The sequence below is a fragment of the Macaca mulatta genome, chromosome 10 (genome assembly GCF_049350105.2).
Source record: "Macaca mulatta isolate MMU2019108-1 chromosome 10, T2T-MMU8v2.0, whole genome shotgun sequence".
Classification (NCBI taxonomy): domain Eukaryota; kingdom Metazoa; phylum Chordata; class Mammalia; order Primates; family Cercopithecidae; genus Macaca; species Macaca mulatta.
Window position 1 is genome coordinate 50663769 of NC_133415.1, and position 26376 is coordinate 50690144.

Here is a 26376-nt window from a genome sequence, read left to right on the forward strand (position 1 = left end):
CGAAATATCTGTTCTCAGATTCCACAGAAATAAGGCTAGCAAAGAGATCCACGAAATACAGATGTAACTCTGTGAGACGAATTAACAGAACACCAAGCAGTTTCTCAGATAGCTTGTTTCCAGATTTCATCTGAGGATATTTCCTTTTTCACCATAGCCCTCTATGGGCTTCCAAATATCAGTTTGCCAATTCCACAAGAACTGTCTTAGCGAAAGGCTTCTTGAGGGGAAAGCTGTAACTCGGTGAGATGATTACACAGAACGCAAAGAAGTTTCTCAGAAACCTTGTTTCTCTTTGTTATCGGAGGATATTTCCTTTGGCCCTATAGTCTTCAAAGGGATCCGAAATATCTGTTTTCAGATTCCACCGAAATAAGGCTACCAAAGAGATCCACCAAATACAGATGTAACTCTGTGAGATGAATTAACAGAACACCAAGCAGTTTCTCAGAAAGCTTCTTTCCAGATTTCATCTGAGGATATTTCCTTTTTCACCATAGCCCTCTATGGGTTTCCAAATATCACTTTGCCAATTCCACAAGAACTGTCTTAGCGAAAGGCTTCTTGAGGGGAAAGCTGTAACTCTTTGAGAAGATTTCACAGAACAGAAAGAAGTTTCTCAGAAAGCTTCTTTCTCTTTGTTATCGGAGGATAATTCCTTTGGCCTTATAGTCTTCAAAGGGATCCGAAATATTTCTTCTCAGATTCCACAGAAATAAGGCTAGCAAAGAGATCCACGAAATACAGATGTAACTCTGTGAGATGAATTAACAGAACACCAAGCAGTTTCTCTAAAAGCTTGTTTCCAGATTTCATCTGAGGATATTTCCTTTTTCACCATAGCCCTATATGGGCTTCCAAATATCACTTTGCCTATTCCACAAGAACTGTCTTAGTGAAAGGCTTCTTGAGGGGAAAGCTGTAACTCTGTGAGTTGATTTCACAGAACACAAAGAAGTTTCTCAGAAAGCTTCTTTCTCTTTGTAATCGGAGGATATTTCCTTTGGCCCTATAGTCTTCAAAGGGATCCGAAATATCTCTTCTCAGATTCCACAAAAATAAGGCTAGCAAAGAGATCCACGAAATACAGATGTAACTCTGTGAGATGAACTAACAGAACACTAAGCAGTTTCTCAGAAAGCTTCTTTCCAGATTTCATCAGAGGATATTTCCTTTTTCACCATAGCCCTCTATGGGCTTCCAAATATCACTTTGCCAATTCCACAAGAACTGTCTTAGCAAAAGGCTTCTTGACTGGAAAGCTGTAACTCTGTGAGATGATTTCACAGAACACAAAGAAGTTTCTCTGAAAGCATCTTTCTCTTTGTTATCGGAAGATATTTCCTTTGGCCCTATAATCTTCAAAGGGATCCGAAATATCTGTTCTCAGATTCCACAGAAATAAGGCTAGCAAAGAGATCCACGAAATACAGATGTAACTCTGTGAGATGAATTAACAGAACACCAAGCAGTTTCTCAGAAAGCTTCTTTCCAGATTTCATCTGAGGATATTTCCTTTTTCACCATAGCCCTCTATGGGCTTCCAAATATCACTTTGCCAATTCCACAAGAACTGTCTTAGCGAAAGGCTTCTTGAGGGGAAAGCTGTAACTCTGTGAGTTGATTTCACAGAACACAAAGAAGTTTCTCAAAAAGCTTCTTTCTCTTTGTAATCGGACGATATTTCCTTTGGCCCTATAGTCTTCAAAGGGATCCGAAATATCTGTTCTCATGTTTCACAGAAATAAGGCTAGCAAAGAGATCCACGAAATACAGATGTTACTCTGTTAGATGAATTAACAGAACACTAAGCAGTATCTCAGAAAGCTTCTTTCCAGATTTCATCATAGGATATTTCCTTTTTCACCATAGCCCTCTATGGGCTTCCAAATATCACTTTGCTAATTCCACAAGAAGTGTCTTAGCGAAAGGCTTCTTGAGGGGAAAGCTGTAACTCTGTGAGATGATTTCACAGAACACAAAGAAGTTTCTCTGAAAGCATCTTTCTCTTCGTTATCGGAGGATATTTCCTTTGGCGCTATAATCTTCAAAGGGATCCGAAATATCTGTTCTCAGATTCCACAGAAATAAGGCTAGCAAAGAGATCCACGAAATACAGATGTAACTCTGTGAGATGAATTAACAGAACACCAAGCATTTTCTCAGAAAGCTTCTTTCCAGATTTCATCTGAGGATATTTCCTTTTTCACCATAGCCCTCTATGGGCTTCCAAATATCACTTTGCCAATTCCACAAGAAGTGTCTTAGCGAAAGGCTTCTTTAGGGGAAAGCTGTAACTCTGTGAGATGATTTCACAGAACGCAAAGAAGTTTCTCAGAAAGCTTCCTTCTCTTTGTTATCGGAGGATATTTCCTTTGGCCCTATAGTCTTCAAAGGGATCCGAAATATCTGTTCTCAGATTCCACAGAAAAAAGGCTAGCAAAGAGAACCAAGAAATACACATGTAACTCTGTGAGATGAATTAACAGAACACTAAGCACTTTCTCAGAAAGCTTCTTTCCAGATTTCATCTGAGGATATTTCCTTTTTCACCATAGCCCTCTATGGGCTTCCAAATATCACTTTCCCAATTCCACAAGAAGTGTCTTAGCGAAAGGCTTCTTGAGGGGAAAGCTGTAACTCTGTGAGATGATTTCACAGAACACAAAGAAGTTTCTCAAAAACCTTGTTTTTCTTTGTTATCGGAGGATATTTCCTTTGGCCCTATAGTCTTCAAAGGGATCCGAAATATCTGTTCTCAGATTCCACAGAAATAAGGCTAGCAAGAGATCCACGAAATACAGATGTAACTCTGTGAGATGAATTAAGAGAACACCAAGCAGTTTCTCAGAAAGCTTCTTTCCAGATTTCATCTGAGGATATTTCCTTTTTCACTATAGCCCTCTATGGGCTTCCAAATATCACTTTGCCAATTCCACAAGAAGTGTCTTAGCGAAAGGCTTCTTTAGGGGAAAGCTGTAACTCTGTGAGATGATTTCACAGAACGCAAAGAAGTTTCTCAGAAAGCTTCCTTCTCTTTGTTATCGGAGGATATTTCCTTTGGCCCTATAGTATTCAAAGGGATCCGACATATCTGTTCTCAGATTCCACAGAAAAACGGCTAGCAAAGAGATCCAAGAAATACAGATGTAACTCTGTGAGATGAATTAACAGAACACTAAGCAGTTTCTCAGAAAGCTTCTTTCCAGATTTCATCAGAGGATATTTCCTTTTTCACCATAGCCCTCTAGGGGTTCCAAATATCACTTTCAAAATTCCACAAGAAGTGTCTTAGCGAAAGGCTTCTTGAGGGGAAAGCTGTAACTCTGTGAAATGATTTCACAGAACACAAAGAAGTTTCTCAGAAACCTTGTTTCTCTTTGTTATCGGAGGATATTTCCTTTGGCCCTATAGTCTTCAAAGGGATCCGAAATATCTGTTCTCAGATTCCACAAAAATAAGGCTAGCAAGGAGATCCACGAAATACAGATGTAGCTCTGTGAGATGAATTAACAGAACACCAAGCAGTTTCTCAGAAAGCTTCTTTCCAGATTTCATCTGAGGATATTTCCTTTTTCACCATAGCCCTCTATGGGCTTCCAAATATCACTTTGCCAATTCCACAAGAACTGTCTTAGGGAAAGGCTTCTTGAGAGGAAAGCTGTAACTCTGTGAGATGATTTCACAGAACACAAAGATCTTTCTCAGAAAGATTCTTTCTCTTTGTTATCAGAGGATACTTCCTTTTGCCCTATAGTCTTCAAAGGGATCCGAAATATCTGTTCTCAGATTCCACAGAAATAAGGCTAGCAAAGAGATCCACGAAATACAGATGTAACTCTGTGAGATGAATTAACAGAACACCAAGCAGTTTCTCAGAAAGCTTCTTTCCAGATTTCATCTAAGGATATTTCCTTTTTCACCATAGCCCTCTATGGGTTTCCAAATATCACTTTGCCAATTCCACAAGAACTGTCTTAGCGAAAGGCTTCTTGAGGGGAAAGCTGTAGCTCTGTGAGTTGATTTCACAGAACACCAAGAAGTTTCTCAGAAAGCTTCTTTCTCTTTGTAATCGGAGGATATTTCCTTTGGCCCTATAGTCTTCAAAGGGGTCCGAAATATCTGTTCTCAGATTCCACAGAAATAAGGCTAGCAAAGAGATCCACGAAATACAGATGTAACTCTTTGAGATGAATTAACAGAACACTAAGCAGTTTCTCAGAAAGCTTCTTTCCAGATTTCATCAGAGGATATTTCCTTTTTCACCATAGCCCTCTAGGGGCTTCCAAATATCACTTTGCCAATTCCACAAGAACTGTCTTAGCGAAACGCTTCTTGAGGGGAAAGCTGTAACTCTGTGAGATGATTTCACAGAACACAAAGAAGTTTCTCAGAAAGCTTGTTTCTCTTTGTTATCAGAAGACATTTCCTTTGGCCCTATATTCTTCAAAGGTATCCGAAATATCTGTTCTCAGATTCCACAGAAATAAGGCTAGCAAAGAGATCCACGAAATACAGATGTACCACAGTGAGATGAATTAACAGAACACCAAGCAGTTTCTCAGACAGCTTCATTCCAGATTTCATCTGAGGATATTTCCTTTTTCACCTTAGCCCTCTATGGGCTTCCAAATATCACTTTGCCAATTCCAAAAGAACTGTCTTAGCCAAAGGCTTCTTGAGGGGAAAGCTGTAACTCTGTGAGATGATTTCACAGAACAGAAAGAAGTTTCTCAGAAAGCTTCTTTCTCTTTGTTATCGGAGGATAATTCCTTTGGCCCTATTGTCTTCAAAGGGATCCGAAATATCTGTTCTCAGATTCCACAGAAATAAGGCTCGCAAAGAGATCCACGAAATACAGATGTAAGTCTGTGATATGAATTAACAGAACACCAAGCAGTTTCTCAGAAAGCTTCTTTCCAGATTTCATTTGAGGATATTTCCTTTTTCACCATAGCCCTCTATGGGCTTCCAAATATCACTTTCCCAATTCCACAAGAAGTGTCTTGGCCAAAGACTTCTTTAGGGGAAAGCTGTAACTCTGTGAGATGATTTCACAGAACGCAAAGAAGTTTCTCAGACAGCTTCCTTCTCTTTGTAATCGGAGGATATTTCCTTTGGCCCTATATTCTTCAAAGGGATCCGAAATATCTGTTCTCAGATTCCACAGAAATAAGGCTAGCAAAGAGATCCACGAAATACAGATGTAACTCTGTGAGACGAATTAACAGAACACCAAGCAGTTTCTCAGAAAGCTTGTTTCCAGATTTCATCTGAGGATATTTCCTTTTTCACCATAGCCCTCTATGGGCTTCCAAATATCAGTTTGCCAATTCCACAAGAACTGTCTTAGCGAAAGGCTTCTTGAGGGGAAAGCTGTAACTCGGTGAGATGATTACACAGAACAGAAAGAAGTTTCTCAGAAACCTTGTTTCTCTTTGTTATCGGAGGATATTTCCTTTGGCCCTATAGTCTTCAAAGGGATCCGAAATATCTGTTCTCAGATTCCACAGAAATAAGGCTAGCAAAGAGATCCACGAAATACAGATGTAACTCTGTGAGATGAATTAACAGAACACCAAGCAGTTTCTCAGAAAGCTTCTTTCCAGATTTCATCTGAGGATATTTCCTTTTTCAACATAGCCCTCTATGGGCTTCCAAATATCACTTTGCCAATTCCACAAGAACTGTCTTAGCGAAAGGCTTCTTGAGGGGAAAGCTGTAACTCTTTGAGAAGATTTCACAGAACAGAAAGAAGTTTCTCAGAAAGCTTCTTTCTCTTTGTTATCGGAGGATAATTCCTTTGGCCTTATAGTCTTCAAAGGGATCCGAAATATTTCTTCTCAGATTCCACAGAAATAAGGCTAGCAAAGAGATCCACGAAATACAGATGTAACTCTGTGAGATGAATTAACAGAACACCAAGCAGTTTCTCAAAAAGCTTGTTTCCAGATTTCATCTGAGGATATTTCCTTTTTCACCATAGCCCTATATGGGCTTCCAAATATCACTTTGCCAATTCCACAAGAACTGTCTTAGCGAAAGGCTTCTTGAGGGAAAAGCTGTAACTCTGTGAGTTGATTTCACTGAACACAAAGAAGTTTCTCAGAAAGCTTCTTTCTCTTTGTAATCGGACGATATTTCCTTTGGCCCTACAGTCTTCAAAGGGATCCGAAATATCTCTTCTCAGATTCCACAAAAATAAGGCTAGCAAAGAGATCCACGAAATACAGATGTAACTCTGTGAGATGAACTAACAGAACACTAAGCAGTTTCTCAGAAAGCTTCTTTCCAGATTTCATCAGAGGATATTTCCTTTTTCACCATAGCCCTCTATGGGCTTCCAAATATCACTTTGCCAATTCCACAAGAACTGTCTTAGCAAAAGGCTTCTTGACTGGAAAGCTGTAACTCTGTGAGATGATTTCACAGAACACAAAGAAGTTTCTCTGAAAGCATCTTTCTCTTTGTTATCGGAAGATATTTCCTTTGGCCCTATAATCTTCAAAGGGATCCGAAATATCTGTTCTCAGATTCCACAGAAATAAGGCTTGCAAAGAGATCCACGAAATACAGATGTAACTCTGTGAGATGAATTAACAGAACACCAAGCAGTTTCTCAGAAAGCTTCTTTCCAGATTTCATCTGAGGATATTTCCTTTTTCACCATAGCCCTCTATGGGCTTCCAAATATCACTTTGCCAATTCCACAAGAACTGTCTTAGCGAAAGGCTTCTTGAGGGGAAAGCTGTAACTCTGTGAGTTGATTTCACAGAACACAAAGAAGTTTCTCAGAAAGCTTCTTTCTCTTTGTAATCGGACGATATTTCCTTTGGCCCTATAGTCTTCAAAGGGATCCGAAATATCTGTTCTCATGTTTCACAGAAATAAGGCTAGCAAAGAGATCCACGAAATACAGATGTTACTCTGTTAGATGAATTAACAGAACACTAAGCAGTATCTCAGAAAGCTTCTTTCCAGATTTCATCAGAGGATATTTCCTTTTTCACCATAGCCCTCTATGGGCTTCCAAATATCACTTTGCTAATTCCACAAGAAGTGTCTTAGCGAAAGGCTTCTTGAGGGGAAAGCTGTAACTCTGTGAGATGATTTCACAGAACACAAAGAAGCTTCTCTGAAAGCATCTTTCTCTTCGTTATCGGAGGATATTTCCTTTGGCCCTATAATCTTCAAAGGGATCCGAAATATCTGTTCTCAGATTCCACAGAAAAAAGGCTAGCAAAGAGAACCAAGAAATACAGATGTAACTCTGTGAGATGAATTAACAGAACACTAAGCACTTTCTCAGAAAGCTTCTTTCCAGATTTCATCTGAGTATATTTCCTTTTTCACCATAGCCCTCTATGGGCTTCCAAATATCACTTTCCCAATTCCACAAGAAGTGTCTTAGCGAAAGGCTTCTTGAGTGGAAAGCTGTAACTCTGTGAGATGATTTCACAGAACACAAAGAAGTTTCTCAAAAACCTTGTTTCTCTTTGTTATCGGAGGATATTTCCTTTGGCCCTATAGTCTTCAAAGGGATCCGAAATATCTGTTCTCAGATTCCACAGAAATAAGGCTAGCAAGAGATCCACGAAATACAGATGTAACTCTGTGAGATGAATTAAGAGAACACCAAGCAGTTTCTCAGAAAGCTTCTTTCCAGATTTCATCTGAGGATATTTCCTTTTTCACCATAGCCCTCTATGGGCTTCCAAATATCACTTTGCCAATTCCACAAGAACTGTCTTAGCGAAAGGCTTCTTGAGGGGAAAGCTGTAACTCTGTGAGATAATTTCACAGAACACAAAGAAGTTTCTCCGAAAGCTTCTTTCTCTTTGTAATCGGACGATATTTCCTTTGGCCCTATAGTCTTCAAAGGGATCCGAAATATCTGTTCTCAGATTTCACAGAAATAAGGCTAGCAAAGAGATCCACGATATACAGATGTAATTCTGTGAGATGAATTAACAGAACACTTAGCAGTTTCTCAGAAAGCTTTCCAGATTTCATCTGAGGATATTTACTTTTTCAGCATAGCCCTCTATGGGATTCCAAATATCACGTTGCCAATTCCACAAGAACTGTCTTAGCGAAAGGCTTCTTGAGAGGAAAGTTGTAACTCTGTGAGATGAATCACAGAACACAAAGAAGTTTCTCAGAAACCTTCTTTCTCTTTTTTATCGGAGGATATTTCCTTTGGCCCTATAGTCTTCAAAGGGATCTAAAATATCTGTTCTCATATTCCACAGAAATAAGGCTAGCAAAGAGAACCACGAAATACAGATGTAACTTTGTGAGATGAATTAAGAGAACACCAAGCAGTTTCTCAGAAAGCTTCTTTCCTGATGCTATCTGAGGATATTTCCTTTTTCACCATAGCCCTCTATGGGCTTCCAAATATCACTTTGCCAATTCCACAAGAACTGTCTTAGCGAAAGGCTTCTTGAGGGGAAAGCTGTAACTCTGTGAGTTGATTTCACAGAATACAAAGGAGTTTCTCAGAAAGCCTCTTTCTCTTTGTAATCTGAGGATATTTCCTTTGGCCCTATAGTCTTCAAAGGGATCCGAAATATCTGTTCTCAGATTCCACAGAAATAGGGCTAGCAAAGAGATCCACGAAATACAGATGCAACTCTGTGAGATGAATTAACAGAACACGAAGCAGTTTCTCAGAAAGGTTCTTTCCAGATTTCATCTGAGCATATTTCCTTTTTCAACATAGCACTCTATGGGCTTCCAAATATCACTTTGCCAATTCCACAAGAAGTGTCTTAGCGAAAGGCTTCTTGAGGGGAAAGCTGTAACTCTGTGAGATGATTTCACAGAACGCAAAGAAGTTTCTCAGAAAGCTTCCTTCTCTTTGTTATCGGAGGATATTTCCTTTGGCCCTATAGTCTTCAAAGGGATCCGAAATATCTGTTCTCAGATTCCACAGAAATAAGGCTAGCAAAGAGATCCAAGAAATACAGATGTAACTCTGTGAGCTGAATTAACAGAACACTAAGCAGTTTCTCAGAAAGCTTCTTTCCAGATTTCATCTGAGGATATTTCCTTTTTCACCATAGAAATCTATGGGCTTCCAAATATCACTTTGCCAATTACACAAGAACTGTCTTAGCGAAAGGCTTCTTGAGAGGAAAGCTGTAACTCTGTGAGATGATTTCACAGAACACAAAGAAGTTTCTCAGAAAGCTTGTTTCTCTTTCTTATCAGAGGACATTTCCTTTGGCCCTACAGTCTTCAAAGGAATCCGAAATATCTGTTCTCAGATTCCACAGACATAAGGCTAGCAAAGAGATCCAAGAAATACAAATGTAACACTGTGAGATGAATTAAGAGAACACCAAGCAGTTTCTCAGAAAGCTTCTTTCCAGATTTCATCTGAGGATATTTCCTTTTTCACCATAGCCCTCTTTGGGCTTCCAAATATCACTTTGCCAATTCCACAAGAAGTGTCTTAGCGAAAGGCTTCTTGAGGGGAAAGTTGTAACTCTGTGAGATGATTTCACAGAACACAAAGAACTTTCTCAGAAAGCTTCTTTCTGTTTCTTATCAGAGGATACTTCCTTTTGCTCTATAGTCTTCAAAGGGATCCGAAATATCTGTTCTCAGCTTCCACAGAAATAAGGCTAGCAAAGAGATCCACGAAATACAGATGTAACTCTGTGAGATGAATTAACAGAACACCAAGCCGTTTCTCAGAAAGCTTCTTTCCAGATTTCATCTGAGGATATTTCCTTTTTCACCATAGCCTTCTATGGGCTTCCAAATATCACTTTGCCAATTCCACAAGAACTGTCTTAGCGAAAGGCTTCTTGAGGGGAAAGCTGTAACTCTGTGAGATGATTTCACTGAACAGAAAGAAGTTTCTCAGAAAGCTTCTTTCTCTTTGTTATCGGAGGATAATTCCTTTGGCCCTATAGTCTTCAAAGGGATCCGAAATATCTGTTCTCAGATTCCACAGAAATAAGGCTAGCAAAGAGATCCACGAAATACAGATGTAACTCTGTGAGATGAATTAACAGAACACCAAGCAGTTTCTCAGAAAGCTTCTTTCCAGATTTCATCTGAGGATATTTCCTTTTTCACCATAGCCCTCTATGGGATTCCAAATATCACTTTGCCAATTCCACAAGAACTGTCTTAGCGAAAGGCTTCTTGAGAGGAAAGCTGTAACTCTGTGAGATGATTTCACAGAACACAAAGAGGTTTCTCTGAAAGCATCCTTCTCTTTGTTATCGGAGGATATTTCCTTTGGCCCTATAGTCTTCAAAGGGATCCGAAATATCTGTTCTCAGATTCCACAGAAATAAGGCTAGCAAAGAGATCCACGAAATACTGATGTAACTCTGTGAGATGAATTAAGAGAACACCAAGCAGTTTCTCAGAAAGCTTCTTTCCAGATTTCATCTGAGGATATTTCCTTTTTCACCATAGCCCTCTATGGGCTTCCAAATATCACTTTGCCAATTCCACAAGAACTGTCTTAGCGAAAGGCTTCTTGAGGGGAAAGCTGTAACTCTGTGAGATAATTTCACAGAACACAAAGAAGTTTCTCCGAAAGCTTCTTTCTCTTTGTAATCGGACGATATTTCCTTTGGCCCTATAGTCTTCAAAGGGATCCGAAATATCTGTTCTCAGATTTCACAGAAATAAGGCTAGCAAAGAGATCCACGATATACAGATGTAATTCTGTGAGATGAATTAACAGAACACTTAGCAGTTTCTCAGAAAGCTTTCCAGATTTCATCTGAGGATATTTACTTTTTCAGCATAGCCCTCTATGGGATTCCAAATATCACGTTGCCAATTCCACAAGAACTGTCTTAGCGAAAGGCTTCTTGAGAGGAAAGTTGTAACTCTGTGAGATGAATCACAGAACACAAAGAAGTTTCTCAGAAAGCTTCTTTCTCTTTTTTATCGGAGGATATTTCCTTTGGCCCTATAGTCTTCAAAGGGATCTAAAATATCTGTTCTCATATTCCACAGAAATAAGGCTAGCAAAGAGAACCACGAAATACAGATGTAACTTTGTGAGATGAATTAAGAGAACACCAAGCAGTTTCTCAGAAAGCTTCTTTCCTGATGCTATCTGAGGATATTTCCTTTTTCACCATAGCCCTCTATGGGCTACCAAATATCACTTTGCCAATTCCACAAGAACTGTCTTAGCGAAAGGCTTCTTGAGGGGAAAGCTGTAACTCTGTGAGTTGATTTCACAGAATACAAAGGAGTTTCTCAGAAAGCCTCTTTCTCTTTGTAATCTGAGGATATTTCCTTTGGCCCTATAGTCTTCAAAGGGATCCGAAATATCTGTTCTCAGATTCCACAGAAATAAGGCTAGCAAAGAGATCCACGAAATACAGATGCAACTCTGTGAGATGAATTAACAGAACACGAAGCAGTTTCTCAGAAAGGTTCTTTCCAGATTTCATCTGAGCATATTTCCTTTTTCAACATAGCACTCTATGGGCTTCCAAATATCACTTTGCCAATTCCACAAGAAGTGTCTTAGCGAAAGGCTTCTTGAGGGGAAAGCTGTAACTCTGTGAGATGATTTCACAGAACGCAAAGAAGTTTCTCAGAAAGCTTCCTTCTCTTTGTTATCGGAGGATATTTCCTTTGGCCCTATAGTCTTCAAAGGGATCCGAAATATCTGTTCTCAGATTCCACAGAAATAAGGCTAGCAAAGAGATCCAAGAAATACAGATGTAACTCTGTGAGCTGAATTAACAGAACACTAAGCAGTTTCTCAGAAAGCTTCTTTCCAGATTTCATCTGAGGATATTTCCTTTTTCACCATAGAAATCTATGGGCTTCCAAATATCACTTTGCCAATTCCACAAGAACTGTCTTAGCGAAAGGCTTCTTGAGAGGAAAGCTGTAACTCTGTGAGATGATTTCACAGAACACAAAGAAGTTTCTCAGAAAGCTTGTTTCTCTTTGTTATCAGAGGACATTTCCTTTGGCCCTACAGTCTTCAAAGGAATCCGAAATATCTGTTCTCAGATTCCACAGACATAAGGCTAGCAAAGAGATCCAAGAAATACAAATGTAACACTGTGAGATGAATTAAGAGAACACCAAGCAGTTTCTCAGAAAGCTTCTTTCCAGATTTCATCTGAGGATATTTCCTTTTTCACCATAGCCCTCTTTGGGCTTCCAAATATCACTTTGCCAATTCCACAAGAAGTGTCTTAGCGAAAGGCTTCTTGAGGGGAAAGTTGTAACTCTGTGAGATGATTTCACAGAACACAAAGAACTTTCTCAGAAAGCTTCTTTCTGTTTGTTATCAGAGGATACTTCCTTTTGCTCTATAGTCTTCAAAGGGATCCGAAATATCTGTTCTCAGCTTCCACAGAAATAAGGCTAGCAAAGAGATCCACGAAATACAGATGTAACTCTGTGAGATGAATTAACAGAACACCAAGCCGTTTCTCAGACAGCTTCATTCCAGATTTCATCTGAGGATATTTCCTTTTTCACCTTAGCCCTCTATGGGCTTCCAAATATCACTTTGCCAATTCCAAAAGAACTGTCTTAGCCAAAGGCTTCTTGAGGGGAAAGCTGTAACTCTGTGAGATGATTTCACAGAACAGAAAGAAGTTTCTCAGAAAGCTTCTTTCTCTTTGTTATCGGAGGATAATTCCTTTGGCCCTATTGTCTTCAAAGGGATCCGAAATATCTGTTCTCAGATTCCACAGAAATAAGGCTCGCAAAGAGATCCACGAAATACAGATGTAAGTCTGTGATATGAATTAACAGAACACCAAGCAGTTTCTCAGAAAGCTTCTTTCCAGATTTCATTTGAGGATATTTCCTTTTTCACCATAGCCCTCTATGGGCTTCCAAATATCACTTTCCCAATTCCACAAGAAGTGTCTTGGCCAAAGACTTCTTTAGGGGAAAGCTGTAACTCTGTGAGATGATTTCACAGAACGCAAAGAAGTTTCTCAGACAGCTTCCTTCTCTTTGTAATCGGAGGATATTTCCTTTGGCCCTATATTCTTCAAAGGGATCCGAAATATCTGTTCTCAGATTCCACAGAAATAAGGCTAGCAAGGAGATCCACGAAATACAGATGTAACTCTGTGAGACGAATTAACAGAACACCAAGCAGTTTCTCAGAAAGCTTGTTTCCAGATTTCATCTGAGGATATTTCCTTTTTCACCATAGCCCTCTATGGGCTTCCAAATATCAGTTTGCCAATTCCACAAGAACTGTCTTAGCGAAAGGCTTCTTGAGGGGAAAGCTGTAACTCGGTGAGATGATTACACAGAACAGAAAGAAGTTTCTCAGAAACCTTGTTTCTCTTTGTTATCGGAGGATATTTCCTTTGGCCCTATAGTCTTCAAAGGGATCCGAAATATCTGTTCTCAGATTCCACAGAAATAAGGCTAGCAAAGAGATCCACGAAATACAGATGTAACTCTGTGAGATGAATTAACAGAACACCAAGCAGTTTCTCAGAAAGCTTCTTTCCAGATTTCATCTGAGGATATTTCCTTTTTCAACATAGCCCTCTATGGGCTTCCAAATATCACTTTGCCAATTCCACAAGAACTGTCTTAGCGAAAGGCTTCTTGAGGGGAAAGCTGTAACTCTTTGAGAAGATTTCACAGAACAGAAAGAAGTTTCTCAGAAAGCTTCTTTCTCTTTGTTATCGGAGGATAATTCCTTTGGCCTTATAGTCTTCAAAGGGATCCGAAATATTTCTTCTCAGATTCCACAGAAATAAGGCTAGCAAAGAGATCCACGAAATACAGATGTAACTCTGTGAGATGAATTAACAGAACACCAAGCAGTTTCTCAAAAAGCTTGTTTCCAGATTTCATCTGAGGATATTTCCTTTTTCACCATAGCCCTATATGGGCTTCCAAATATCACTTTGCCAATTCCACAAGAACTGTCTTAGCGAAAGGCTTCTTGAGGGAAAAGCTGTAACTCTGTGAGTTGATTTCACTGAACACAAAGAAGTTTCTCAGAAAGCTTCTTTCTCTTTGTAATCGGACGATATTTCCTTTGGCCCTACAGTCTTCAAAGGGATCCGAAATATCTCTTCTCAGATTCCACAAAAATAAGGCTAGCAAAGAGATCCACGAAATACAGATGTAACTCTGTGAGATGAACTAACAGAACACTAAGCAGTTTCTCAGAAAGCTTCTTTCCAGATTTCATCAGAGGATATTTCCTTTTTCACCATAGCCCTCTATGGGCTTCCAAATATCACTTTGCCAATTCCACAAGAACTGTCTTAGCAAAAGGCTTCTTGACTGGAAAGCTGTAACTCTGTGAGATGATTTCACAGAACACAAAGAAGTTTCTCTGAAAGCATCTTTCTCTTTGTTATCGGAAGATATTTCCTTTGGCCCTATAATCTTCAAAGGGATCCGAAATATCTGTTCTCAGATTCCACAGAAATAAGGCTTGCAAAGAGATCCACGAAATACAGATGTAACTCTGTGAGATGAATTAACAGAACACCAAGCAGTTTCTCAGAAAGCTTCTTTCCAGATTTCATCTGAGGATATTTCCTTTTTCACCATAGCCCTCTATGGGCTTCCAAATATCACTTTGCCAATTCCACAAGAACTGTCTTAGCGAAAGGCTTCTTGAGGGGAAAGCTGTAACTCTGTGAGTTGATTTCACAGAACACAAAGAAGTTTCTCAGAAAGCTTCTTTCTCTTTGTAATCGGACGATATTTCCTTTGGCCCTATAGTCTTCAAAGGGATCCGAAATATCTGTTCTCATGTTTCACAGAAATAAGGCTAGCAAAGAGATCCACGAAATACAGATGTTACTCTGTTAGATGAATTAACAGAACACTAAGCAGTATCTCAGAAAGCTTCTTTCCAGATTTCATCAGAGGATATTTCCTTTTTCACCATAGCCCTCTATGGGCTTCCAAATATCACTTTGCTAATTCCACAAGAAGTGTCTTAGCGAAAGGCTTCTTGAGGGGAAAGCTGTAACTCTGTGAGATGATTTCACAGAACACAAAGAAGCTTCTCTGAAAGCATCTTTCTCTTCGTTATCGGAGGATATTTCCTTTGGCCCTATAATCTTCAAAGGGATCCGAAATATCTGTTCTCAGATTCCACAGAAAAAAGGCTAGCAAAGAGAACCAAGAAATACAGATGTAACTCTGTGAGATGAATTAACAGAACACTAAGCACTTTCTCAGAAAGCTTCTTTCCAGATTTCATCTGAGTATATTTCCTTTTTCACCATAGCCCTCTATGGGCTTCCAAATATCACTTTCCCAATTCCACAAGAAGTGTCTTAGCGAAAGGCTTCTTGAGTGGAAAGCTGTAACTCTGTGAGATGATTTCACAGAACACAAAGAAGTTTCTCAAAAACCTTGTTTCTCTTTGTTATCGGAGGATATTTCCTTTGGCCCTATAGTCTTCAAAGGGATCCGAAATATCTGTTCTCAGATTCCACAGAAATAAGGCTAGCAAGAGATCCACGAAATACAGATGTAACTCTGTGAGATGAATTAAGAGAACACCAAGCAGTTTCTCAGAAAGCTTCTTTCCAGATTTCATCTGAGGATATTTCCTTTTTCACCATAGCCCTCTATGGGCTTCCAAATATCACTTTGCCAATTCCACAAGAACTGTCTTAGCGAAAGGCTTCTTGAGGGGAAAGCTGTAACTCTGTGAGATAATTTCACAGAACACAAAGAAGTTTCTCCGAAAGCTTCTTTCTCTTTGTAATCGGACGATATTTCCTTTGGCCCTATAGTCTTCAAAGGGATCCGAAATATCTGTTCTCAGATTTCACAGAAATAAGGCTAGCAAAGAGATCCACGATATACAGATGTAATTCTGTGAGATGAATTAACAGAACACTTAGCAGTTTCTCAGAAAGCTTTCCAGATTTCATCTGAGGATATTTACTTTTTCAGCATAGCCCTCTATGGGATTCCAAATATCACGTTGCCAATTCCACAAGAACTGTCTTAGCGAAAGGCTTCTTGAGAGGAAAGTTGTAACTCTGTGAGATGAATCACAGAACACAAAGAAGTTTCTCAGAAAGCTTCTTTCTCTTTTTTATCGGAGGATATTTCCTTTGGCCCTATAGTCTTCAAAGGGATCTAAAATATCTGTTCTCATATTCCACAGAAATAAGGCTAGCAAAGAGAACCACGAAATACAGATGTAACTTTGTGAGATGAATTAAGAGAACACCAAGCAGTTTCTCAGAAAGCTTCTTTCCTGATGCTATCTGAGGATATTTCCTTTTTCACCATAGCCCTCTATGGGCTTCCAAATATCACTTTGCCAATTCCACAAGAACTGTCTTAGCGAAAGGCTTCTTGAGGGGAAAGCTGTAACTCTGTGAGTTGATTTCACAGAATACAAAGGAGTTTCTCAGAAAGCCTCTTTCTCTTTGTAATCTGAGGATATTTCCTTTGGCCCTATAGTCTTCAAAGGGATCCGAAATATCTGTTCTCAGATTCCACAGAAATAGGGCTAGCAAAGAGATCCACGAAATACAGATGCAACTCTGTGAGATGAATTAACAGAACACGAAGCAGTTTCTCAGAAAGGTTCTTTCCAGATTTCATCTGAGCATATTTCCTTTTTCAACATAGCACTCTATGGGCTTCCAAATATCACTTTGCCAATTCCACAAGAAGTGTCTTAGCGAAAGGCTTCTTGAGGGGAAAGCTGTAACTCTGTGAGATGATTTCACAGAACGCAAAGAAGTTTCTCAGAAAGCTTCCTTCTCTTTGTTATCGGAGGATATTTCCTTTGGCCCTATAGTCTTCAAAGGGATCCGAAATATCTGTTCTCAGATTCCACAGAAATAAGGCTAGCAAAGAGATCCAAGAAATACAGATGTAACTCTGTGAGCTGAATTAACAGAACACTAAGCAGTTTCTCAGAAAGCTTCTTTCCAGATTTCATCTGAGGATATTTCCTTTTTCACCATAGAAATCTATGGGCTTCCAAATATCACTTTGCCAATTCCACAAGAACTGTCTTAGCGAAAGGCTTCTTGAGAGGAAAGCTGTAACTCTGTGAGATGATTTCACAGAACACAAAGAAGTTTCTCAGAAAGCTTGTTTCTCTTTGTTATCAGAGGACATTTCCTTTGGCCCTACAGTCTTCAAAGGAATCCGAAATATCTGTTCTCAGATTCCACAGACATAAGGCTAGCAAAGAGATCCAAGAAATACAAATGTAACACTGTGAGATGAATTAAGAGAACACCAAGCAGTTTCTCAGAAAGCTTCTTTCCAGATTTCATCTGAGGATATTTCCTTTTTCACCATAGCCCTCTTTGGGCTTCCAAATATCACTTTGCCAATTCCACAAGAAGTGTCTTAGCGAAAGGCTTCTTGAGGGGAAAGTTGTAACTCTGTGAGATGATTTCACAGAACACAAAGAACTTTCTCAGAAAGCTTCTTTCTGTTTCTTATCAGAGGATACTTCCTTTTGCTCTATAGTCTTCAAAGGGATCCGAAATATCTGTTCTCAGCTTCCACAGAAATAAGGCTAGCAAAGAGATCCACGAAATACAGATGTAACTCTGTGAGATGAATTAACAGAACACCAAGCCGTTTCTCAGAAAGCTTCTTTCCAGATTTCATCTGAGGATATTTCCTTTTTCACCATAGCCTTCTATGGGCTTCCAAATATCACTTTGCCAATTCCACAAGAACTGTCTTAGCGAAAGGCTTCTTGAGGGGAAAGCTGTAACTCTGTGAGATGATTTCACTGAACAGAAAGAAGTTTCTCAGAAAGCTTCTTTCTCTTTGTTATCGGAGGATAATTCCTTTGGCCCTATAGTCTTCAAAGGGATCCGAAATATCTGTTCTCAGATTCCACAGAAATAAGGCTAGCAAAGAGATCCACGAAATACAGATGTAACTCTGTGAGATGAATTAACAGAACACCAAGCAGTTTCTCAGAAAGCTTCTTTCCAGATTTCATCTGAGGATATTTCCTTTTTCACCATAGCCCTCTATGGGATTCCAAATATCACTTTGCCAATTCCACAAGAACTGTCTTAGCGAAAGGCTTCTTGAGAGGAAAGCTGTAACTCTGTGAGATGATTTCACAGAACACAAAGAGGTTTCTCTGAAAGCATCCTTCTCTTTGTTATCGGAGGATATTTCCTTTGGCCCTATAGTCTTCAAAGGGATCCGAAATATCTGTTCTCAGATTCCACAGAAATAAGGCTAGCAAAGAGATCCACGAAATACTGATGTAACTCTGTGAGATGAATTAAGAGAACACCAAGCAGTTTCTCAGAAAGCTTCTTTCCAGATTTCATCTGAGGATATTTCCTTTTTCACCATAGCCCTCTATGGGCTTCCAAATATCACTTTGCCAATTCCACAAGAACTGTCTTAGCGAAAGGCTTCTTGAGGGGAAAGCTGTAACTCTGTGAGATAATTTCACAGAACACAAAGAAGTTTCTCCGAAAGCTTCTTTCTCTTTGTAATCGGACGATATTTCCTTTGGCCCTATAGTCTTCAAAGGGATCCGAAATATCTGTTCTCAGATTTCACAGAAATAAGGCTAGCAAAGAGATCCACGATATACAGATGTAATTCTGTGAGATGAATTAACAGAACACTTAGCAGTTTCTCAGAAAGCTTTCCAGATTTCATCTGAGGATATTTACTTTTTCAGCATAGCCCTCTATGGGATTCCAAATATCACGTTGCCAATTCCACAAGAACTGTCTTAGCGAAAGGCTTCTTGAGAGGAAAGTTGTAACTCTGTGAGATGAATCACAGAACACAAAGAAGTTTCTCAGAAAGCTTCTTTCTCTTTTTTATCGGAGGATATTTCCTTTGGCCCTATAGTCTTCAAAGGGATCTAAAATATCTGTTCTCATATTCCACAGAAATAAGGCTAGCAAAGAGAACCACGAAATACAGATGTAACTTTGTGAGATGAATTAAGAGAACACCAAGCAGTTTCTCAGAAAGCTTCTTTCCTGATGCTATCTGAGGATATTTCCTTTTTCACCATAGCCCTCTATGGGCTTCCAAATATCACTTTGCCAATTCCACAAGAACTGTCTTAGCGAAAGGCTTCTTGAGGGGAAAGCTGTAACTCTGTGAGTTGATTTCACAGAATACAAAGGAGTTTCTCAGAAAGCCTCTTTCTCTTTGTAATCTGAGGATATTTCCTTTGGCCCTATAGTCTTCAAAGGGATCCGAAATATCTGTTCTCAGATTCCACAGAAATAAGGCTAGCAAAGAGATCCACGAAATACAGATGCAACTCTGTGAGATGAATTAACAGAACACGAAGCAGTTTCTCAGAAAGGTTCTTTCCAGATTTCATCTGAGCATATTTCCTTTTTCAACATAGCACTCTATGGGCTTCCAAATATCACTTTGCCAATTCCACAAGAAGTGTCTTAGCGAAAGGCTTCTTGAGGGGAAAGCTGTAACTCTGTGAGATGATTTCACAGAACGCAAAGAAGTTTCTCAGAAAGCTTCCTTCTCTTTGTTATCGGAGGATATTTCCTTTGGCCCTATAGTCTTCAAAGGGATCCGAAATATCTGTTCTCAGATTCCACAGAAATAAGGCTAGCAAAGAGATCCAAGAAATACAGATGTAACTCTGTGAGCTGAATTAACAGAACACTAAGCAGTTTCTCAGAAAGCTTCTTTCCAGATTTCATCTGAGGATATTTCCTTTTTCACCATAGAAATCTATGGGCTTCCAAATATCACTTTGCCAATTCCACAAGAACTGTCTTAGCGAAAGGCTTCTTGAGAGGAAAGCTGTAACTCTGTGAGATGATTTCACAGAACACAAAGAAGTTTCTCAGAAAGCTTGTTTCTCTTTGTTATCAGAGGACATTTCCTTTGGCCCTACAGTCTTCAAAGGAATCCGAAATATCTGTTCTCAGATTCCACAGACATAAGGCTAGCAAAGAGATCCAAGAAATACAAATGTAACACTGTGAGATGAATTAAGAGAACACCAAGCAGTTTCTCAGAAAGCTTCTTTCCAGATTTCATCTGAGGATATTTCCTTTTTCACCATAGCCCTCTTTGGGCTTCCAAATATCACTTTGCCAATTCCACAAGAAGTGTCTTAGCGAAAGGCTTCTTGAGGGGAAAGTTGTAACTCTGTGAGATGATTTCACAGAACACAAAGAACTTTCTCAGAAAGCTTCTTTCTGTTTGTTATCAGAGGATACTTCCTTTTGCTCTATAGTCTTCAAAGGGATCCGAAATATCTGTTCTCAGCTTCCACAGAAATAAGGCTAGCAAAGAGATCCACGAAATACAGATGTAACTCTGTGAGATGAATTAACAGAACACCAAGCCGTTTCTCAGAAAGCTTCTTTCCAGATTTCATCTGAGGATATTTCCTTTTTCACCATAGCCTTCTATGGGCTTCCAAATATCACTTTGCCAATTCCACAAGAACTGTCTTAGCGAAAGGCTTCTTGAGGGGAAAGCTGTAACTCTGTGAGATGATTTCACTGAACAGAAAGAAGTTTCTCAGAAAGCTTCTTTCTCTTTGTTATCGGAGGATAATTCCTTTGGCCCTATAGTCTTCAAAGGGATCCGAAATATCTGTTCTCAGATTCCACAGAAATAAGGCTAGCAAAGAGATCCACGAAATACAGATGTAACTCTGTGAGATGAATTAACAGAACACCAAGCAGTTTCTCAGAAAGCTTCTTTCCAGATTTCATCTGAGGATATTTCCTTTTTCACCATAGCCCTCTATGGGATTCCAAATATCACTTTGCCAATTCCACAAGAACTGTCTTAGCGAAAGGCTTCTTGAGAGGAAAGCTGTAACTCTGTGAGATGATTTCACAGAACACAAAAAAGTTTCTCAGAAAGCTTGTTTCTCTTTGTTATCAGAGGACATTTCCTTTGGCCCTATAGTCTTCAAAGGGATCCGAAATATCTGTTCTCAGATACCAAAGAAATAAGGCTAGCAAAGAGATCCACGAAATACAGATGTACCTCTGTGAGATAAATTAACAGAACACCAAGCAGTTTCTCAGAAAGCTTCTTTCCAGATTTCATCTGAGGATATTTCCTTTTTCACCATAGCCCTCTAGGGGCTTCCAAATATCACTTTGCCAATTCCAAAAGAACTGTCTTAGCCAAAGATTTCTTGAGGGGAAAGCTGTAACTCTGTGAGATGATTTCACAGAACAGAAAGAAGTTTCTCAGAAAGCTTCTTTCTCTTTGTTATCGGAGGATAATTCCTTTGGCCCTATAGTCTTCAAAGGGATCCGAAATATCTGTTCTCAGATTCCACAGAAATAAGGCTAGCAAAGAGATCCACGAAATACAGATGTAACTCTGTGAAATGAATTAACAGAACACCAAGCAGTTTCTCAGAAAGCTTCTTTCCAGATTTCATCTGAGGATATTTCCTTTTTCACCATAGCCCTCTATGGGCTTCCAAATATCACTTTGCCAATTCCAAAAGAAGTGTCTTAGCGAAAGGCTTCTTGAGGGGAAAGCTGTAACTCTGTGAGATAATTTCACAGAACACAAAGAGCTTTCTCAGAAAGCTTCTTTCTCTTTGTTATCAGAGGATACTTCCTTTTGCCCCATAGTCTTCAAAGGGATCCAAAATATCTGTTCTCAGATTCCACAGAAATAAGGCTAGCAAAGAGATCCACGAAATACAGATGTAACTCTGTGAGATGAATTAACAGAACACCAAGCAGTTTCTCAGAAAGCTTGTTTCCAGATTTCATCTGAGGATATTTCCTTTTTCACCATAGCCCTCTATGGGCTTCCAAATATCACTTTGCCAATTCCAAAAGAACTGTCTTAGCGAAAGGCTTCTTGAGGGGAAAGCTGTAACTCTGTTAGATGATTTCACAGAACGCAAAGAAGTTTCTCAGAAAGCTTCCTTCTCTTTGTTATCGGAGGATATTTCCTTTGGCCCTATAGTCTTCAAAGGGATCCGAAATATCTGTTCTCAGATTCCACAGAAATAAGGCTAGCAAAGAGATCCAAGAAATACAGATGTAACTCTGTGAGATGAATTAACAGAACACTAAGCAGTTTCTCAGAAAGCTTCTTTCCAGATTTCATCTGAAGATATTTCCTTTTTCATCATAGCCCTCTATGGGCTTCCAAATATCACTTTGCCAATTCCACAAGAACTGTCTTAGTGAAAGGCTTCTTGAGGGGAAAGCTGTAACTCTGTGAGATGATTTCACAGAACACAAAGAAGTTTCTCAGAAACCTTGTTTCTCTTTGTTATCGGAGGATATTTCCTTTGGCCCTATAGTCTTCAAAGGGATCGGAAATATCTGTTCTCAGATTCCACAGAAATAAGGCTAGCAAAGAGATCCACGAAATACAGATGTAACTCTGTGAGATGAATTAACAGAACACCAAGCAGTTTCTCAGAAAGCTTCTTTCCAGATTTCATCTGAGGATATTTCCTTTTTCACCGTAGCCCTCTATGGGCTTCCAAATATCATTTGCCAATTCCAAAAGAACTGTCTTAGCGAAAGGCTTCTTGAGGGGAAAGCTGTAACTCTGTTAGATGATTTCACAGAACGCAAAGAGGTTTCTCAGAAAGCTTCCTTCTCTTTGTTATCGGAGGATATTTCCTTTGGCCCTATAGTCTTCAAAGGGATCCGAAATATCTGTTCTCAGATTCCACAGAAATAAGGCTAGCAAAGAGATCCAAGAAATACAGATGTAACTCTGTGAGATGAATTAACAGAACACTAAGCAGTTTCTCAGAAAGCTTCTTTCCAGATTTCATCTGAAGATATTTCCTTTTTCATCATAGCCCTCTATGGGCTTCCAAATATCACTTTGCCAATTCCACAAGAAGTGTCTTAGCGAAAGGCTTCTTGAGGGGAAAGCTGTAACTCTGTGAAATGATTTCACAGAACACAAAGAAGTTTCTCAGAAACCTTGTTTCTCTTTGTTATCGGAGGATATTTCCTTTGGCCCTATAGTTTTCAAAGGGATCCGAAATATGTGTTCTCAGATTCCACAAAAATAAGGCTAGCAAAGAGATCCACGAAATACAGATGTAACATGTGAGATGAATTAACAGAACACCAAGCAGTTTCTCAGAAAGCTTCTTTCCAGATTTCATCTGAGGATATTTCCTTTTTCACCATAGCCCTCTATGGGCTTCCAAATATCACTTTGCCAATTCCACAAGAACTGTCTTAGCGAAAGGCTTCTTGAGGGGAAAGCTGTAACTCTGCGAGATGATTTCACAGAACACAAAGAACTTTCTCAGAAAGCTTCTTTCTCTTTGTTATCAGAGGATACTTCCTTTGGCCCTATAGTCTTCAAAGGGATCCGAAATATCTGTTCTCAGATTCCACAGAAATAAGGCTAGCAAAGAGATCCACGAAATACAGATGTAACTCTGTGAGATGAATTAACAGAACACCAAGCAGTTTCTCAGAAAGCTTCTTTCCAGATTTCATCTGAGGATATTTCCTTTTTCACCATAGCCCTCTAAGGAATTCCAAATATCACTTTGCCAATTCCACAAGAAGTGTCTTAGCGAAAGGCTTCTTGAGGGGAAAGCTGTAACTCTGTGAGATGATTTCACAGAACACAAAGAAGTTTCTCTGAAAGCATCTTACTCTTTGTTATCGGAGGATATTTCCTTTGGCCCTATAATCTTCAAAGGGATCCGAAATATCTGTTCTCAGATTCCACAGAAATAAGGCTAGCAAAGAGATCCACGAAATACAGATGTAACTCTGTGAGATGAATTAACAGAACACCAAGCAGTTTCTCAGAAAGCTTCTTTCCAGATTTCATCTGAGTATATTTCCTTTTTCACCATAGCCCTCTAAGGGCTTCCAAATATCACTTTGCCAATTCCACAAGAACTGCCTTAGCGAAAGGCTTTTTGAGGGGAAAGATGTAACTCTGTGAGGTGATTTCACAGAACGCAAAGAAGTTTCTCAGAAAGCTTCCTTCTCTTTGTTATCGGAGGATATTTCCTTTGGCCCTATAGTCTTCAAAGGGATCCGAAATATCTGTTCTCAGATTCCACAGATATAAGACTGGCAAAGAGATCCAAGAAATACAGATGTAACTCTTTGAGATGAATTGACAGAACACTAAGCAGTTTCTCAGAAAGCTTCTTTCCAGATTTCATCTGAGGATATTTCCTTTTTCACCATAGCCCTGTATGGGCTTCCAAATATCACTTTCCCAATTCCACAAGAAGTGTCTTAACGAAAGGCTTCTTGAGGGGAAAGCTGTAACTCTGTGAGATGATTTCACAGAACACAAAGAAGTTTCTCAGAAACCTTGTTTCTCTTTGTTATCGGAGGATATTTCCTTTGGCCCTATAGTCTTCAAAGGGATCGGAAATATCTGTTCTCAGATTCCACAAATATAAGGCTAGCAAAGAGATCCACGAAATACAGATGTAACTCTGTGAGCTGAATTAACAGAACACCAAGCAATTTCTCAGAAAGCTTCTTTCCATATTTCATCTGAGGATATTTCCTTTTTCACCATAGCCCTCTATGGGTTTCCAAATATCACTTTGCCAATTCCACAAGAACTGTCTTAGCGAAAGGCTTCTTGAGGGGAAAGCTGTAACTCTGTGAGTTGATTTCACAGAACACAAAGAAGTTTCTCAGAAAGCTTCTTTCTCTTTGTAATCGGAGGATATTTCCTTTGGCCCTATAGACTTCAAAGGGATCCGAAATATCTGTTCTCAGATTCCACAGAAATAAGGCTAGCAAGAGATCCACGAAATACAGATGTAATCTGTGAGATGAATTAACAGAACACCAAGCAGTTTCTCAGAAAGCTTCTTTCCAGATTTCATCTGAGGATATTTCCTTTTTCACCATAGCCCTCTATGGGCTTCCAAATATCACTTTGCCAATTCCACAAGAACTGTCTTAGCAAAAGGCTTCTTGAGGGGAAAGCTGTAACTGTGTGAGATGATTTCACAGAACGCAAAGAAGTTTCTCAGAAAGCTTCCTTCTCTTTGTTATCGGAGGATATTTCCTTTGGCTCTATAGTCTTCAAAGGGATCCGAAATATCTGTTCTCAGATTCCACAGACATAAGGCTAGCAAAGAGATCCAAGAAATACAGATGTAACACTGTGAGATGAATTAAGAGAACACCAAGCAGTTTCTCAGAAAGCTTCTTTCCAGATTTCATCTGAGGATATTTCCTTTTTCACCATAGCCCTCTATGGGCTTCCAAATATCACTTTGCCAATCCCACAAGACGTGTCTTAGCGAAAGGCTTCTTGAGGGGAAAGCTGTAACTCTGTGAGATGATTTCACAGAACAAAAAGAACTTTATCAGAAAGCTTCTTTCTGTTTGTTATCAGAGTATACTTCCTTTTGCTCTGTAGTCTTCAAAGGGATCCGAAATATCTGTTCTCAGATTCCACAGAAATAAGGCTAGCAAAGAGATCCACGAAATACAGATGTAACTCTGTGAGATTAATTAACAGAACACCAAGCAGTTTCTCAGAAAGCTTCTTTCCAGATTTCATCTGAGGATATTTCCTTTTTCACCATAGCCCTCTATGGGATTCCAAATATCACTTTGCCAATTCCACAAGAACTGTCTTAGCGAAAGGCTTCTTGAGAGGAAAGCTGTAACTCTCTGACATGATTTCACAGAACACAAAGAAGTTTCTCAGAAAGCTTGTTTCTCTTTGTTATCAGAGGACATTTCCTTTGGCCCTATAGTCTTCAAAGGGATCCGAAATATCTGTTCTCAGATTCCAAAGAGATAAGGCTAGCAAAGAGATCCACGAAATACAGATGTACCTCTGTGAGATGAATTAACAGAACACCAAGCAGTTTCTCAGAAAGCTTCTTTTCAGATTTCATCTGAGGATATTTACTTTTTCAGCATAGCCCTCTATGGGATTCCAAATATCACGTTGCCAATTCCACAAGAACTGTCTTAGCGAAAGGCTTCTTGAGAGGAAAGTTGTAACTCTGTGAGATGAATCACAGAACACAAAGAAGTTTCTCAGAAAGCTTCTTTCTCTTTTTTATCGGAGGATATTTCCTTTGGCCCTATAGTCTTCAAAGGGATCTAAAATATCTGTTCTCATATTCCACAGAAATAAGGCTAGCAAAGAGAACCACGAAATACAGATGTAACTTTGTGAGATGAATTAAGAGAACACCAAGCAGTTTCTCAGAAAGCTTCTTTCCTGATGCTATCTGAGGATATTTCCTTTTTCACCATAGCCCTCTATGGGCTTCCAAATATCACTTTGCCAATTCCACAAGAACTGTCTTAGCGAAAGGCTTCTTGAGGGGAAAGCTGTAACTCTGTGAGTTGATTTCACAGAATACAAAGAAGTTTCTCAGAAAGCCTCTTTCTCTTTGTAATCTGAGGATATTTCCTTTGGCCCTATAGTCTT